General features: G+C 63.8%; 1 protein-coding gene across 5 annotated transcripts in view; it reads left to right on the plus strand.

The window, feature by feature from the left end:
• TP73 (tumor protein p73) overlaps positions 1 to 17,658 on the plus strand; it is a 64,988-nt gene that overhangs the window by 25,655 nt on the left and 21,675 nt on the right. The window contains exon 1 of one of the 5 annotated variants that reach the window (XM_032495015.1): positions 7,307 to 7,426. The exons of the other annotated variants lie outside the window; for them this stretch is intronic. The gene's annotated coding sequence lies outside the window, so the exon portion shown is untranslated. Of the gene's footprint in view, positions 1 to 7,306; positions 7,427 to 17,658 lie in introns of those variants that run through there. 5 annotated transcript variants of the gene reach the window in all.

The raw sequence follows: 17,658 nt of genomic DNA on the forward strand, positions 1-17,658 counted from the left end.
CCCCGTGGGGAGGGCCAGTGGTCAGAGTTGAGCCAGCCTCCTGCCTCGCTGGGCAGTGGAGGAAAGCTGTTGGGCAGTTAAAGGAGATGGGCCCCCATGGGAGCAGCTGGATCCTCAGCCTTGGAAGCATCCCAGAACACAGATTCTTGGGGGCACGTGAGTTCTCTGAGGTCATTGCCACCGGGTTCCAGGGCACCATGTGGCTGAGATGGCATAGAGGGTGAGGGGGCTCAGAGTTCACATCCCACTTCTGCCCTTTCTGTGCTGGGCAGTGCTTAGAGAGTTATATGACCTTCTGGTCCTTAGTTTCCCTGTCTGTGAAATGGGCTAGTGAGAGGATCTAAGTCATCCAGCATTTTGAGGACTACAGGTGATTCCCAGCCTACAAGAGTGCAGGTCCAATGCTAGATATGCTGCTGAGGGCAGGGGCAAAGCTCCGAGTTTAAGAAAGCTGTTCCCTCTGGGAGCCAGAACAGTGGAGCCAAGGTGGGCCCGGGAGCAGCCACCTCCAGGCCCAGTGCCAAGGGGGGGCCCGGCCCCCTGCCCACCACGGGGTCCCTTTGGTGGAGCTGTTGCCCTGGTTGGTGGCCTTCGCTTCTAGCTGTCTCTGCAGACCCCAGGTGGTCACCCACACACAAGGACCTACAAACTAGGAGAGGAGAAAGGGGAAAAGCCTGTCGGTCCCTGGCCTCCCGTGGACTTGAGAGGAGGGCTGCCCAGAGGTCATAGGGAGGAAGGTGACCCCTGGGCCTGGGCCGGGTGCTGTGACAAGGGGGAGCTAGTGGGGTCTCCCCTGGCCCTGGAGGGCCGCACAATCTGAGAGGAGCACGGACAGGCTTAAGACTCCTATGGCGAGCGCTCATGGGATCCGGAGCAGGGGCTGGCTTTGGGCTGTCCTGGCCGTCTGATTCTCAGCATTCCTGGGATGAGAGGAGGCAGGGCTCTAGGAGGGGCCACCTCCGGGCTGTGACAGTGCAATGCGTGTGGCAAAGGGAGACAGAGGAAAGGGCCGGCATGTGCCCAGTTGAGGCTGGCCGGCTCTCCTCCCCTGCCCGCCCCTCCCCTCTCCCCCCTGCAGCGCCTGTGTGGCCTGCCCATCCATCCTCCAAGAGCCTGAGAGCCAGGCCTGGCTCCCCCACACTGTCCCCTCCCTCCCTGCACCTCTTCCCGCCTCTCCCGGCGCCTGCCTCTGGTGACAGCTGTTGTGGGCAGGTGGGTCATATGGAGGGGTTGGGGGCTGCAGCCGCAGGGGTGGCAGGTGGGGCTGATTCACCGCGGAGCCCCACGGCCCCTCCTCAGGTGCCCATGGCGAGCTGAGCAGCAGGACAGACACCAGAGTTAGAAGCTGCAGACCCCAGAGGTCACCCAAGACAGGCCTTCCTGGCCTGGGAGAGCGGAGGGCACAGGCTGGTACCTAGACTCCCTGGAGCAGGACTTGTCAGGAAACTGAGCCAGACTCCGGGAGGGGGCAGGGGGCAGATGAGGGGAAAGGACAGCCCCTCCCGCCACAGAGAGGCTTCAGCCCTGCGGAAGGGTGGACTTGGAGCTAAGGGCCTCCCTTAGTCGGGCTTGGGTGGGAAGACCCTCTGGGTGCACAGAGCTGGGGCCCAGCCAGCCGCCAGGGCCCAGCGCCTCCTCAGGGGCAGGACAGAGCCACCTGCCTGTGTGTGGTCTGGAGGAGCTGTGAGGAGTTTGCCCCTGAGCTGGCTCATCGCCCGTGCCCTTCTGGTGAATCACCCCTTCCTGTGCAGGTGCGCCGTGCAGGAGACTGTCCCACCCTGCCCGCTGCCCTGAGTCCTGCGGAAGTGGTCAGGGTGAGGGGTCCCTGGTGAGTTAAATTCAGAAGAGCAGATGCCGAGGACCCGGTGGGCTGAGCTTGGGTGCCAGGACTGGCAGCTCCCTGGTCCCTGTCCCCTAGATGGCCAGGATTTTGGGTAAATGCACAGGAAGTAGGCGATGCTCTGGGGGAGACGCCAGAGCTCCGCACTTTGAGAGCGGGAAACAGGCTCGCATTCGTGCTGGGAATCCCAGCGTGGCCCAGGCTTGTGCTCTGGGGACAGTGACGATTCTGTCCTCCTCGGCCATGTGGGTGGGGTGGGGTCCCTCTGCCCTGAACTCTCTGCCTTCAGTGCCTCCAGTAGGGCTCGAGAGAGGAGGCCTTCCCAGCTTGACCCTGCCTCCCTCTGGGCAGCCTGCGATCCTGGGCCCCGCCTTGTGCCCTGCAGGCCGGAGCCCCTCGGAGCCCTGGCCTCCTCTGCCCCGGCTCTCTGCCTGACTGCTCACACTCCTGGTGTCTGAGTCAGCTGTGCTGTGTGATCACTACCATTGCAGGGGCTTAAACCAACATCCGTTTATTATCTCATAGTTTCTGTGGGTCTGGAGTCCTGCATGTCCCCATGGGGCCCCTGCTCAGGACTCCTCTCTTCTCTGAGGCCCGGGACCTCTTCCAGGCTCTGGTTGTTAGCAGAAATCCGTTCCTTGCTGGCTGTTGACTGAGGGCCACTGTTCTGAGCTCCTAGAGGCCGCCTGCCACCCCCTGCCACGTGGCCCCTCCCAGCCTGGCAGTTTGCTCCTGAGGCCGTCAGGGGGACGTCCTCCCTGACCGCGTGGAAGGGCTCACCTGATTAGGTCAGGCCCACTCAAGTAACTTCCCTTTTGATCAGCTCAAATTTTGCCCAGTGCTCCGCGGTGGGGGTGGGGGCTCAACGCCAGGCCCTCTGTCTCCTCTCCGACCCAGGCCGCAAGCCTCCCCTGCACCCAGCCCTCTGGAGCGGCTGTAGCAGCGTCCACAGAACCTCACTGACGGACAGGCCCCCCTCCCCGGGCAGCGTGGGGGGTTCCTGCCCTCCGGCCGGTAGGCACCCTGAGCAAGGAATGCTCTCGGCTGCTGCCCCCGGCCAGCATGTCCCACCTGGGCCTTGCTGCAGCCCCCTGTCCTGAACCTCAATCTGCCCACAAACCTCTCTTTCCCTCGATTGTCTCACTGTGAGTGAGGGACACCTGCGCGTGGGTGCTGACGGGGGGGGCCACATGGAGTCATGAGGGTCCAGGCCAGTTCTGCTGAGGCCCGCCCAGAGCCTGAGCCGGAGGCTCCGGCCCCGCCCTCGGGCACACGGCCCCTCCTGGGCTCTCCCTTCCCCTCAGCTGGAGGGGCTGGGGGCCCGGACGCGTCGGTGGGCTCCTCGGCTGGACCGCTGGCCGGGCCCCCCCTCCGCCTAACCGTCTGCTCCCAGCTCTCTGGACGCGGTGAGAGCAGGCCGGGGGACAAGGGTCTTCCCAGCACCTCGCGAGTTTTGGTGGCAGAAGCAGCCGTGCTTCGGGGCTTAGGGATTCACACCCACTGTCACATGTGGGTCGCTGTGCCTGCTTCCAGGGCGGACTCGGCTCCTAGCCAGCACAGCTTTGTGCCGAAGATGGTTAAGTGAGAATGGACGGTCCCTCTGGAGAGGGAGAGGCAGTGACCACAGCGAGGAGGGCCCCTGTCGCGGTGCCCCTGGCGTGTGGTGGGCGGGGTCCCAGTGGTCCTCCTCGGCCACATCCCTGCTTTCTGGTGGCTTGGCAGCAGCAGGGATAAGTCTGGCGGCAGCCTGGGCGGAGTCTGGGGCGTGGGCTCTGGGCTGCTGTGGGCCACGCCCAGCTGCTCACTCCGTTGCCAGGCTCCCTGTGGGGTCCCGCGGGGGCACAGTCTCCCCGAGGGCCTCTCTTCTCTGCTCAGCCCTTTGGGGTGGCCCCGGTAGACCACCACCTTCTATGGGCAGGACTGAGATTTGCTCCGCCCTGCGCCCCGGGGCCGTGGCACCATCTCTTTCCTTTGGGGTGGCCTGGCCTTGCCTCCCAAGGTCTCGAGGGTCCAGGCTGGCCCCCTCGTGCTCAGGGGTGGAGGCCTGAGACCCCCCAGGGCCTCCCGGGGGCAGCGTCTCAGAAGGACCCGGGTGCGGCTTCATTACAGAGCCGGCCAGCAGCCCCGCGTGCCGCCCCCTCCCCAGGCAGCCTCCTTGGTGCGGTCCAGCACATCAGTGGGCAAGCTGAGGCCTGCCCTGGACTTTGGTGAATAGTCATGAGGAATAAAGGGGTGGGCCGCCGGTTTTGTTGTTAGATGCAGCTAGTTGACAGGACTAAGGGAGATGGGGAAAGCAAGGATGCCCGCAGCCAGCCCACATGTTCCCGAGCATCCTTCGCTCCTGCCCCTGTAGCCACGGAGCCTCTCTGCCTGGGTCCACCCTGCTGGGCGGCCGCACCCCTGCCCCTGGCCCCCAGGCCACCCACACCCATGCCTCGCCCCGCGGCACGCCAGCTCCCCGGCGTGTGCGGACCCCCGCGCGCCCACCATGCTGTACGTCAGTGACCCCGTGCAGCGCTTCGCCTCGGTAGGTGCGCTTGTGTGTCCTTCCGCCCATGGGGGATCTGTCTCCATCCCTCTCGGGGGCTTGCTGGGGCTTTCGCTGTGGTCGAGGGTTCAGGGGGCATTCTCTTGTTTGTCCCCCGGGGTCGGGCACCCACTGCCAGCTGGGGTGAGCAGTGGCAGGTGAGAGAGGCGCCGAGGGGCTGGGGCGGGTCCTGGGCACAGAGGCAGGCAGGTGTCTGCCCATCCTGGAGCTCTGGGGACCAGTGCCTGCTGGCTGGGCAGGAGCGACAGCCCGGGAGAGGAGGGTGGGTGGGGTCCCGTCAGCTGGTGGCCCTGCCTTGAGGCAGGGGTGGGGGGTTCTGCGGCCCGGCTGCCTGCCTGCCGCGCCCTGCCCCCGGCTGTAGGAGCTCAGCCTGCCTGGGAGTCATATTTACTCCCGGGGCTTGGGTTGGCTGGGAGGCTGCCGCCACCTGCTCCCAGGACAAGCGCACCCTCACCTGGGAGCCTGCTCGTTTGGCCGCGGTGGCAGGAGCGCTTCGCACTGGCCAAGTGCTGGCTCTGTGTGGGTCTGAGCTCCAGGTCCAGGGCTCGCGGCAGGCTGGCCTCGGGGCGTCTCGTTGCCCCTCACGTGGGCAGCCGGCCAGACAGAGGGAAGGAAGGGGCTGCAGCTTGTGCCTGGCCCTGTGGCTTGAGCCCTGGGGACCTGGACTCATTTCCAGATGTGCTGGGTCCCCAGGGCCAGGCGGGCACCAGGCTGCTAATTGAGCAGGTCAGGTGGGGCGCACGCAGCTGCTCCATGTGGGGCCTTTTCCCTGCCAGGGAGGCGGATGGAGCGGGTGCCGTCGGTACCTCGTGCCCTGCTGAAGACTCAGTGGCGGGCGGAGGGATGGGATGGACAGTTGGACAGAGTTCAGATGTCCCCAAGCTCTGCAGGCAGCAGACAGGAGCCGTGTGTGCAGTGCCGCACGACCTGCGGGCTCTCTGCAGTGTGCGTGCACATGTGTGTTTGGGCGTGTGTACACTCGAGTGTGTCTGTGTGAGTGCACTGAACGTGTGCGTGACGCTGTGTGTGTGTGCACGTGCTGTTGTGCACACTGTGTGTCAGGACTCAGGTGTGTGTCCCCAGGCAAGGCCATAGGAAGAGTGACAGTGTGTGTGTGGCCCAGGGGAGGTGAGGGGTGTAATGACCCATCTTCACGGCCCAACCCGGGTGCTGGCTTCGTGCACTCTGGAATCTCCCGGCATCTCCACACCTCTGGCGTGACCTTTTCATCTGAAACCCAGCCCTGGGAAAGTGTGCAGCCGGGTGTGGACTGCAGCTGGAGTCCCGTCTCTCCCTCCTGTCACTTACTCCTTTACTGATTCATTTACCCACCACCGCCTGTCACCAGGCTCACCTGCAGGCCAGGGGCTCCCCAGGGAGCAGCCTTGTACCCCCAGACGCTCCGTGTGTGGAGGCGGAGGGGCTGACCCCGCCACCTGGGTGTCTGTTGTCACACATGGAACCCAAGGCAGAGCCGCAAGCCTGGGCCCTGGAGGGGAAGCCCTGGGACACAGAGGACTCTGGTACAAGCTTCTCTTCAGTGAAGTGGGTATGACAGTGAGTCGCCTTTCGGTGAGTGGGGAGGGAGCGGTGACTGGGGGCACAGGCCCCCTGCTCCGGGCCATGGGGCATCGCCTGCCTGCAGGAGCCGTGGGCGCAGGGAGCCGCTGGCGTGCACCCTGCTGCGGCCGCCCCGCTCTGGGACCAGCGGTGGCCAGCGCCGTCAGCACCCAGCTTCCCTGTGCACCGCGGATAACCTGGCCAGTTCGTTTGTTGGCTCCGTCAGCAGGCGTCTGGAGCAGCCTGCTGGCGGTGGAGGCTGCCAGAGCCTCTTCCCAGGCCTGGTGGGCTGGCAGGGCCTTGCTGACCTGTGCAAGCGCCTCCGTTTCTGTTCCAGAGGGAGCGTACTTGTAACGTCACCACAGCGTGCAGATGTCGCGAGAGAGGAAGTGGTCTGAACAAACAGGGTGAACTGAGATCATGCGGGCGCCTCTGCGGTTGTCTGGGGCCCGCTGGGCCGGGCGGGAAACGCGGAGCTGCAGGCTGCTGTCGGGGGCCCCGCCGGGTTTCCCGGGAGACCCACCTTCCTGAGCCCCGGTTCTGGTGTGAGCAGGCCGCCTCCCACGCCGGCCTCGGGCCTGACCCTCTCCCTCCGTGGCTCCCGCGGTTCCCGGTCAGGGCTGGGCAATCGCCTGCCCCGACTCTGGCGGCTCCCAGTTACTGGGCCCCTTCAGCTGGTGCTGGGGTGGGCTTGGTGCTGGGTCCAAGCAGCTTCTCCCACCTACGAGCACCAGCTGCTCACAGAGCAGGATGGAGCCGAGGGCCTGCCCCGGGGGACCCTTCTCAGAAGGGATGAGTGCTGGGACCACCCGGACTGTCCAACTTTTCCTGTCCTCTGCTCTTTTGGGTGGGTGTCAGGGACCCCACCTAGGCTCCTCCCAGGCTCGCTGTTTCGCTGAGTATCGACTTCACAGTCTCAAGACAGGAGAAGGGCATGTTCGGACACCCCTGGCTCCCCCCGCCCCCGTGCCTGCCTGTGCTGGCGGCCCAGGTCCGTCTGGGCTGCAGGGTCCTCACAGGTTGGATCACGGGTGACGGGGCCTGGCCCCTGCCACTGTCCCTGTGTGCTGTGTGCTGGAGCAGGGCTGCACCCGTTCCTACAGACATGAGGGGTGGCCTCTGGGCAGGAGCGGCCCCAGGCGGGAGCAGCCAATCATGTGTCAGGAAATATTTGCTGAGCACCTACTGCATATGAGGCACAGGGAGGGAGGAGGGCGGGGTCCCTCCTGAGCTCCTGGAGCAGCCGGTCCTGCAGTGCTGAGAGCAGGCCACCTGGGGGCAGGGCGAGGCCGGGAGCTGGCGGGAGGCTGGGATGGAGAAGGGTGCAGGCCTGGGACCAGGTGGGAATGGGCGGGGTGCGAGCACTGGGGCTCTGGATGGGATCTGCTGCTGAGCTGAGGCTTGGACCTGAGTGACCGGGGAAAGGGAGTCAGCATTTATTCCAATGGGAAACTGCAGAGGGGGATTCGGGGTGAAAGGTAAGCGTTCTTCTGTGAGGGTCTTGTGTGCGAGAGGCTCCTCAGGTGAGGAGGGGAGCAGCCAGATGGGGAGGGGGAGGGGTGGGGGAGGGGGACTTGCGGAAGCCACGGGAGGGAGGGAAGGAGGGGACGTCTAGTGGGGCTGAGGTCAGGCTGGGAGCATCTGGGAGGTGGTGGGAGGCGGTCAGATGAGGGGGAAGTTCGGAGATGACCTTCAGAATAAGGGCAGGAGAGGAGTGGAGGACAGTGTCCAGGGTTCCGAGCCTCGCAGTTGGGAGGGCGGTCGGAGTCTGGGCCACGTTGGCCGGAGCACCAATTGGACACTTTGGGGCAGGTGTCCCGCGTGCCAGAATGTGGGTGGAGGTGACCGCTGGGGAGTCCGCCAAGGAGACCAGAGGGCCTGGGAATCCAGGAAAGGGTGTGCTGGTGGGGGGCGTGCTGCTGAGAGCGGGGTGGGGGGCAGCGAGGATGGAAGAGGATCCTGCCTCTGTGGACCCCGGCGGGAGGCGTGTCTGTGGCTGGGAGAGGACAGAGCTGGACTGAGAGTGGGGGCTGGGGCCGGGGCAGCAGCCACAAGGCGCACTCTCCCCACCGGTGCTGCTCTCGGGGTGTGGGAGGGACTGGTTGTCGGGAAGGAGATACCAGAGCCTGATTCAGGGGGACAGAGAGGTCAGCCCATCAGCCAGGCCACCCCGCTCAGGCTCCTGGCCCTCCACCAGGTTCTAGTCTGTCCCCGCAGGAGCTTTCACGTGCCACCACCGCGGTGCCTGTCCCATCTCAGCTGGCGGGAAAACACACCCTCCCTTCGCTCAGCCGGAGCCGCCCCAGCCCCTTCCTACAACGCCCAGCACCCCGCTTATTAGGAGCCCGTCCCCTTGGCTTGACCTCCCGACTCCACCGCACCGGCCCCGCGCTCTGCCACACGCCCCAGTCCCTTCTCCGCTCGGCTCGGTCCCCGCGGGCTCCCGTGGGGAGGGTGCTTCACCTCTGCCCCGTGTCCTGCACTTGGCCCTGCAGCCTGGTCTTCTGCCCGCAGGCCCTCTGCCCCCTGGTTTGGGTCTGGACCTCCCCTCGGCCCCGCCCAGAACCTGCGGCCAGTGGCATCTCTCACCTCCGGCCTTGAGAATCCCCTGGTCTCGGCATCCCTGCCCCTCCCCCGCCCCTCCCTCCTCCATCCCTGGTGCCGGCCTGCTTTTGTCTTTTTTCTTTGTTTTCAGCCCGTTTTGAAGCCCAGAGCCCCTGTGCGCTCACTGCCCTTGCTCCCTGCTCCATGGTTGGTTGGTTGGTTTGCTGTCACCTCCTGCGAGTTAAGCTCCCGAGGGCACGGGCTGTGTCTTTGTTCCTGTGTCTCAGCACGTGGGAGGGAGCCCCAGATGGACGTGTGTTGAAGGGCTGAGCTGCCCTCCCCAGCCAGGGAGCTGGGCCCGGGCTCAGAGCTGGAGTTGGGGGCTGGGGCCGGCCTGCGGGCCTAGCTGAGTTAACTTAATGCAGGTGCTCCTTCGGCTCTGGGGCCCTGGGGCCCTCCCCTCCACCTGGACTGCACGCCCCGCAAGGCTCTGGGCAGCTCTCTCTTCCCTCTTCGGCCTTCCTACCACACCCTCCCTGCCCCATCACTGCTCTGGTCACAACTGATTCTCCCCCACTGGGGAGGGGGCCACCCTGTTGACGGCCCCTTGGTGCCTCAGCGCCCTGCAGGAGGTCTGGTGCAGACAGGGCCTGCGTAGCACCTGCAGGATGGACAGACAGATGGACGGAGGGATGGATGGGTAGGGATGTCCTGGTGACAGGGTGGCCAGGCTCTGGGGCTGCAGGCAGCGGTGCTCAGGGAAGCGGCGGCCAGCACCTCCGCTGCACCTGAGGAGCCCTGCCCTGTCCATGGTCGTGGTCAGTCCCAGAGCGCCCCACCTTCCTTCCAGGCTCTCAGCACCCTGGGAGGTGGGGCCCGGACTGGGCTCGTTTCCCATCCCTGGGTCACCTGCCTGTTCTCGGGCAGCTCTGCAGAGCCTGGGAGGGCACAGCCCCAAGACCCCTGCGGGGCCCTGCGGATGCTCTCGGGTCCAGGCCTCGCCCTCCCTGTCTCAGCAGCGCGATCTGCAGGTGGAGGCTGGCGGCAGGGCTGCTCCGGCCTCGGGTCCTGCAGACACACGCCTCCTGCAGCAGCCAGGGCGGCTCGGGGCACGTTGCCCCGGTGCGAGGTGTGGAAAGTTCCACGTGGCTCTGGCGGGGATTGGGCAAGGTCCCGGTGAGAGAAGAGACTGTATGTGCATACTTTCAGGAGGAGAGGGAGACTTCCCCCCCAAGCACAAGTCGAATCTTGTTGGCATTTCCATCCGTTTAATCACAGACTCCTGGAGATACTGTGGGAAACACCAGCGGGATGGAGGTCTTGCTCCGTGTGGGATGGGTTACCTCCAAGCTGGAGCCCAGACGGCATGTCAGGCACTTACCTCTGGGTGAGGTTGTGCCCAAGCCCAGACATGCCTGTGAGGAAAGATCAGGGAGTTTGAAGTTTCATACTCTGTTTTTTCAAAGTCTGGTGTCGGTATTCCCCGGGGAGCACAGGGGCACTGGGGGTCAGGCCGAGAGTGCACCCGAGGACGGGGGTGCCTGGCTGACCCTCCCCGGGCAGAGCCCTCAGAGATCAGACCCCAGGGACTCAAACCCGGGGTGACAGGCACGCGTCTGTCCACTGTGAACTCCTCCCTGGTGTGGGCAGCAGAGTGAGTGGGAACATGCAGGGCAGAGGCCGGGGTAGGCGGTGCTGGGTACCAGGAGTGGGAGAGGTGGGCTGGGGGCCTCACTGCAGGGGACAGCGTCTGAGCGGGACGGGGCGTGGGGAGGGGCCTCTGAGTGGAGGGCCCAGCAGAGCGTGGGGAGTGTGTCGTGGGGCTCCACCTGGTGACCCCTGCACCCAGCCTCCTCCGGTTTGGATCCACACTCTGCTCCCATGAAAAAACCACAGCGGACACTGTTTTCCGCAGAGAGGTCACTGCCCTGGGTCACACAGCCAGGCCGTGGTGAAGTGGGAGCTGAGACCCTAGTCTCCGGTTCCCCGGTGGGTTCCCACCGTGAGCTCGCCCCACCCGGGAAAGGAGGGATCTGTGGCCCTGCCGCTGGGCTTAGCTGCAGGCCAGGCTGCTGGAGGAGGCCTGGGGGCAGAATCGGGCTGAAGGCGTGAGGAAGGGGCTGGGGGAGGAGAGGCAGCCCCTTGTGAGCTGGTGGGCATGGGTAGGATGTCAAAGGTTGCAGGGGGTGGGGAGAACAGGGCTGGGGGAGGCCTGGGGCTGACCTTGGAGGGCATCTGCAGAGCCCGTCCCTGTCCCCGCGGGACCCTGAGGGCACCTGGGCAGACTGCGGTGCTAGACCCAGCGAGGTTGGAGAGGGGGAAGGGGGGAGGGGAGGAGAGAGGGGAGGGGAGAGGGGAGGGGAGAGGGAGGAAGCAAGCGGGGCAGGGAAATGGGGAGGGAGGGAGGACTGAGGAACTCCTACTGCCTCCCACAACTGGGAGGGTCGCAGGCGGACTGTGCTTGCAGCCACATTTGGGCTTCTTGGGTGTTTTTGAAAACATCCTCACTTCCCGCTGTCAGGAGTCTTGGGGAGAGGATGGAAGACACGGAAAATGCCAGTTCAGAGGCAAGATGTCCTTTCTGAGTTCTTGAGGGTCCCCTGCGACCCTCCTGAGCTCAGCTGAGGTCACAAAGGGAGAAGAGCCTGGGGCAGGGGATCCCCGCCCAGCTGCCTCCAGCGTGCTGTCTCCGAGCAGGGCGGCCACGTGCCCCACACGCTTCAGCTCTGGGAAGTGCGGGGGGGGGGGGGGTCGAGTGCTGAGATGCTGGGCACGGGGCTAAGCCTTCGCTGTGGGTTTCACAAAGGCGTGAGCAGTTGCTTTGGAGGCTTAGGGCCAGAGAAAAAGGGACACCCCCTCCCCCCAGTTAAAAAAGGACAACTCCTCCAAAAATAAAGAAAAAAGACAAACCGGAGCCTTTGTTCCTTCCAGTCCGGTGGGCCCTTAAATGCTGCTGTTCCCAGGACCTCCTTTTTCAAAAACGCACCCGCCCCAGGCCGGTGCCCTCCTGGAAGGGGCAGGGCACAGGTGCAGCCCAGGAGGGGCCTCTCAGGGACGCTCCTGGTTTCCCTAGAGTCCGGCATTGCAGCCCCAGCCCAGTCCCCCCAGGCAGACGAGGTGCCCCTGGGCCCAGCTGACGCAGGGTGTCCTGCCGTTTGGCCACTGTCATCAGATCTCTGGGCCTCCTCTTGAGAACAGAGTGGGCAGTGGACAAGCCGTGCGGCCAGGCCACTGGGATGGGCCAGTGGGATTGGGCTGCCCCGGGACGGGCGGGAGACAGGACCAGGTCGCTGTCCTACGGGGTGGGACTTCATCCCTGCCTGTCTGGAAGGGAACTGTCCCCCTCCAGCCTCCCCTCTGCCAGAAGCAGGGGCATTTTAAAGAGCCAAAGCTGTGTCAGGTCCTCCCCCCTACTCCCCAGCCAGCCAGCCTGGTGGGGACAGGAGCTCCCGGTCAGCAAGCCCTCCGTGACACTTCTGTCTCCCAGATTTGCCTCACACAGTGGCTGTCCTCAAGGCTCTGATAAGGTCTGCACTCACGCCTTCCGGGGCACATGCTTTGGGCACCATGGGCTGGCCTGCTGGACAGCTGCCTGTGTGAGCTGCAGGTCCTGGACGCTCAGCGGGTTCTTAATCTAGAAGCAGGAACTCAAATAGGAGGAAGGCTCCTGGACGAGACGCGCTGCTCTAGTGGAGAGAGGTTGGCTCAGCAGGAGCCTCCCGTCTCAGCACTTCTGCACCGTGAAGGAGTTTCCTTGTCTTGACCCAGCGGAGGGGTCCCTGCTCCCTGGGCGGTGGGGAGCCTATCATTGCGTGTCTTGTCCTGGGTCCCTGTTTATGCCAGTTGCCAGCTCCTGCCACCACCACCCGACAGGCTCCCTTGTGCTCTCTGAGTTGTCCGGTCGTTCCTGTCCTTGCTGAGTCCTTTCAGGTCCATTCTGGGTGTGGAGGGAAGGGTGCACTGTGACCCAATGGATTGTTCTCTGCTGAACTGAAGTGGCTCTGGGAGGGAGGAGGGGAATGTGGGTCCAAGCTGCCAGAAAAGGTCCAACCTCCCAGAGACTGGCCTTCAGGGCCTTGGGAAGGTGCCCTGTGTGACCATCTTCTCCTGACCAGACCCTGAAAGAACAATAAAAACCTTAAAAGCATGAAACCTCCATTTCTGGCAGAAATGTGGAAGAATGCAGGATGTGTGAGCTGGCCTTCCTGTGGCTTGTAAAAGGTGGAATCGGAAGTGGTGTGTTTCCACAACGGCCATCCATGTGTAGCTCCCAGGACTGTGGCCACAGGACCTATGCCCACCTGGGGCAGGTAGGGGGAGAGGGAGCCAGTAGGAACAATGGCAGACACTTCTCTGCGCACTGTGTGCTGGGCACCACTCTCAGGTTTCAGTGTATTAACTCCTGGGCCCTCACAGAAGCTCTTGGTAAATGGTGGGCACAGATGCAAACCCACAAGGGTGTGAGTCATCGAGTCCTTACTCTACCTGGAGAAGCTGGACAGGTGGAGAGAGCCTGGGAGGCTTCAGGGAGGAGGTGAGCCTTGAGAGGCCATACAGTTAGTGGAGATGGATGGCGCTGGGGGTGGGAGGCACAGCATGAGCAAAGGCCCCATGGTACAGACCTGCAGGGTCTGAAGGAGGCTGGAAACTGGGGCTCCCTGGGAGCTGTCTTCACTGCCCAAAGGAGCGGCAGTCCGGTCTTTTGAATCTTTGTGTCCCTGTGGCTGGGACAAACAGATGCTTCCTGAATCCATGTTTGAGCCCAGGGCTCTCCAGCTGCACCTGCTCAGCCTGGTGTCCCCTTGACCGACCGCTGAGGCAGCCTGAAACCGTGAACCTTTGGGAACGTAACCAGAGTGGTTCTAAGTTTTACCGGCAAGATTTTCTGTTATCACGTTCACTTAAAAAAAACTCTTCCACTGGTTGTGGTACCTAAATGTAAATCTGTGCTGTGTCCCCCAACTGCCGTGCCTGTGGTCGCAGTCCGCCTGTGCTCCCGGTGTCTGATGTTAGCGGCCTGGAGCCTTGCTAACGGTGGTGGCGGACGCGAAGAGGCACGAGATTAGGAGGGAGTGGGGACACAGACTTTGTAAGTGTATTTTCCATGTACGTCCCCCAAAATCATTCGAGATGGTTCGCAAATTCTAAATAAATACACAAAATGGGATACTTGTAAAACCCCCAAGCCCAGCTCACAAGGAAAAGACCGACGCCGTGGAGCTGGTGGAAGAGCCCAGCTCGTGCAGTTCCACCGGCTGCTTAGGAGGGCGATCGGTAGGTGGGGGGCAGGGTAGGACGTGGGGGGACACCCCCTTGGGGAGTGCCCTGGAGGGAGGTGGCCTGGCCCCCGGGGCGCTGGCAGGGACGCTAGTCAGTGCAACGTGGCCATTCTCACTGGGGTCTTCTGGAGGGGTTGCCGTGGGCTGGAGCTGTCTTGGGCCCCAAAGTGCGCCCAGAGCAGTAGGCCTGTGTGACTTGTGGGGTCTTCTTGTGAGTTCTAGGGTCTGATTCATTTAACCCAGAGTTTCTGAGCATCCAATCTGGTGCTAACCTGTGCCCAGGAAGGCCCCCAGCAGATGGGGGCGGGGGCTGGGGACTTGATGCGGCTAGGACGGGAAGGGGAGGGGAGGAGGGAGCTGCAACCAGACCCTACCCCAGGGCAGCCCCCTTCAGACCTCTCCCCACTGCTCCTCGGGGAGCATCTTCCTTTTCCTAGGACTCCAGAATCTGGCAGAGGCCAGCTCCCTTCCGGAGCAAGGCGAGATGTCCATCCAGGGGACTGGGCCCCCTCAACCCCCACCCCTACCCAGCCTCCTTTCTCCAGAGACATGTGGCCGCAGCCCGAGGTGTAAGCCACTTGCCTGCGTGTGTTCTGGGCCCTGTGTGCGAGCACACGCCTGGACGTGGCTGTCAGGGTGTGCCCTCGCCCGACGCTGAGCAAAGATAGGCCACCCGGGCCTCCTGCCCAAGAAACGCTGACCCCGGGAGCAAGCCCGCTGCCCTGCAGAGGCTGGGACGCAGACCCGGTTCACCGTGCAGACCATCTGCACCTGCACCCGGAGGGCGGCTCTGACCCCTCTGCCCTGCCCAGCATCCTTCTCCAAGCTGACAGAGCGCAACAGAATGCATGTGTGTGCAGCAAATGGACGGGGCTGTCTTGGAGGGGCTGCCGGGTCCTGGTGGGAGAGGCTCCCAGGGCTTCGCTGAGCTTTGCCAGACGCTCTGAGGACCTGAGAGCGATGTGCTCGCCTGACCCCTCCCCGAGCTCCCGCCCGCACCCCAAGGCATCGGGGCCTCCGAGGCAGGCCCCGCGCTTCCGCGGAGGCTGGAGGGGAGGCCACCCGCTGGCGCCCGCCGCCCGCCCGCCTGCCCGCTCGCTCATGGCCCTCCTTGGGTCGGGCCCAGGAGCCCTGCACGCACATGTAGGCACATGAGGGCTGCCGCGGGCCGGGCGTGTCCCGATCAGCCCGCTCTCCTGGGAGTTCTTATTGAAAGCAAAACAAACCAAAAATGTCCTGGTTTTGCCCGAGTTCCTCCCTGCTGCCGACGGGGCCTCTGGTTCTGGAGAACCCCCCACCCCGCTGGCTTCGGTGTGGCCAAGTTGGACCTCGGGCTTGTGTCTGGCTTCCCCTCGGTCCGGGCTCCCTGGCTGTTAGCGCCTGGGTCTGAGGCGGGCGGGCCCCCAACACAGCCCTCCCGCCCACTGAGCTGGGAGGAAGCACAGTCTCCCGCGGGCAGGGAAGAAAAGGCCTTTGGGGCGAGGATGCAGTGCTTCCTAATCGGCGGGCTTCCAGCTGTGCTCAGAGCTGCCGCCGCCACTGCGGCAGGGACACCCGCGGGACAGCCATCTCCGCCTCTCTCGGGGTGTGGGGGGCATCTGGGGGAGCAGGACAGGAGAAGGAGCAGCCCCGACGGGCCACCCGGACAGCATCCTCCCCAGCGAGCCGGGCCCAGCCCAGGGCCACCGTCCTCAGGCTCCCGGGGAGGGGAGGAGGGGGCTCCCCAGGACCCTGGACCTCAGGCGGCCACTGAGTCCGACACCTCGGAGGGCTGGCGTGAGAGGATGCGGGACCTCGCTGGCCACCAGGGTCCCACAAGGCTGTGGCTTCAGCACCTGCAGTTCGTGCACGGGTCCCCAGGAAGCCCCCGGGCTCCCTCCCGCCTTGTGGCTGCTGGGTGTGGAGATCCTATCAGCCCCGCTCCTTGTGGTTCAGTGACTAATTCCCCGGCACTCGCCTCAGATCGGTAAAGAATGTGGACAAGTTGAAATCTGAACACCGCTGTCGTCGGACTGCCTCCCGCTTCTGAGCAGGGAGGCAGGGGCTGTTTGCCCCGCTGGCCTGGCCGTCCTCCTGTGGGGGATGGAGGTGGGGGACAGACCTGAAATCCTGGCTGAGCTGTCCTCGCTCAGCTCATGTCTGAGGCCAGACAGGTAGGCTCCCAGCAGTCCTCAGGCCACCCTGGTCTGGTAGCCAACAGGGAAGACCCACCTCCAGAGGGGTTACATGGAAGAGAGGAAATCTCTGGGGTGGGGGTATTGCAGGCTTCATCCCCTACCCCCAGGACCCACCAGTCTCTTGGCCTCCTGTCAAGGAGGGGTGGGCTCACATCCTGTCCTCAGTCCTGGGCATCCATATGGAGGGGCTGTCCTACCGCTCAATCCACCCATCCATCCACTCATCCTTCCGTCCGTCCACCCATCCATCCGTCCACCCTTCCATCCACCCACCCATCTATCCATCCATTCTTCCATCCGTCCATCCATCCACCCATCGACCTATCCATCGACCCATCCAACCATCCGTCCGTCCATCCATCCACCCACCCATCCATCCTTCCATCCATCCATCCATCCATCCATCCATCCATCCATCCTTCCATCCATCCTTCCACCCACCCATCCATCTTCCCATCCACCCACCTATCCATCCATCCTTTTGATTGACACTAAGTCCTTGGAATCGGCACCCACAGCACAGCTCAGTTCACCTGGGCCACAATTCCTGTGCCTGCGTGGGGATGCATGGATGACCCATAGGACAAGTTCCATCCTTGTAGGGTCTGAAGTCCAGCTGGGGAGACATAAGAAGGGGGACACAGAAGCAGGGCACTCCCAGAGCAGGGTGCTGACACTCACTGGGGGTATGATAGCACTTGGGGCCCCCAGCCCAGGCCTCCAGGAGCGGTCGGCTGTCCCTCCCCACCCCAACCCACCCCACCCGCATCAACAGCCCTGGGCCAGGAGAGAGGACCAGGTCCCTGGGTCCCTCGGTTGTTTTGTTTTAAATGGCTTTATTGAGTTATAATTTGCATGTCACACAACTCACCTCCTTAAAGACCCTACAAGGATGGAACTTGTCCTATGGGTCATCCATGCATCCCCACGCAGGCACAGGAATTGTGGCCCAGGTGAACTGAGCTGTGCTGTGGGTGTCAATTCCAAGGACTTAGTGTCAATCAAAAGGATGGATGGATGGATGGGTGGATGGACAGTTTGGTGTTTTTTATGTATATTAACAGATATGTGTTCCTGTCACCACAGTCCACTTTAGAACATTTTCATGACCTCAGAAGGGAACCCTACCCCCCTTAGCTAGCACCCTGCAGCCCCGCCCAGCCCGGGCTGCCACCGTCCGCGCCTGTCCCCGTGGGTTTGCCTTCCCGGGACTTTCACGCTGAGGGAGCCGTGCAGTGTGTGAGCTGCGTGGCGGAGCTGTCGGTGACGTGTCTCCGCGTTCCCTCCGGACTGTAGCAGCAGACGTTCTTTTCTTTCTAAGTGCGGAGGGGTGATGGTCCAGCGCACGGACTCCAGTTTGCTGACCTGCCTACGAGGTGGGCAGTGGGCCGGACCCCTGATTCTGTAGGTGGAGGCACAGGGGTTAGGAAGGTAGGGTGGGGTGGGGTGGGGTGGGAGGGTGGTGGGGGCACCAGGTTCACAGGGTTGGGGGAATGACCCTGGAGGTGCCAATAGAAAAGCAAGAGGCCTGTTCCGGAGATCTGTCCAATGGCAGTTTCTGCCAGCGCCTTGAGCCCGTGCCCGGCAGCCTCGCCCAGGCTGGCTGTCCCTGAGGGGGAGGGCACGGGTCTGCTGGGCTGATCCGCGCTGGGTGGCAGTTGGCTGGGTCATCCAAGGAAAGCACCTGCCTGGCCTCTGAGAGGCACTGCG

The sequence above is a fragment of the Camelus ferus genome, chromosome 13, assembly GCF_009834535.1.
Source record: "Camelus ferus isolate YT-003-E chromosome 13, BCGSAC_Cfer_1.0, whole genome shotgun sequence".
Lineage (NCBI taxonomy): Eukaryota > Metazoa > Chordata > Mammalia > Artiodactyla > Camelidae > Camelus > Camelus ferus.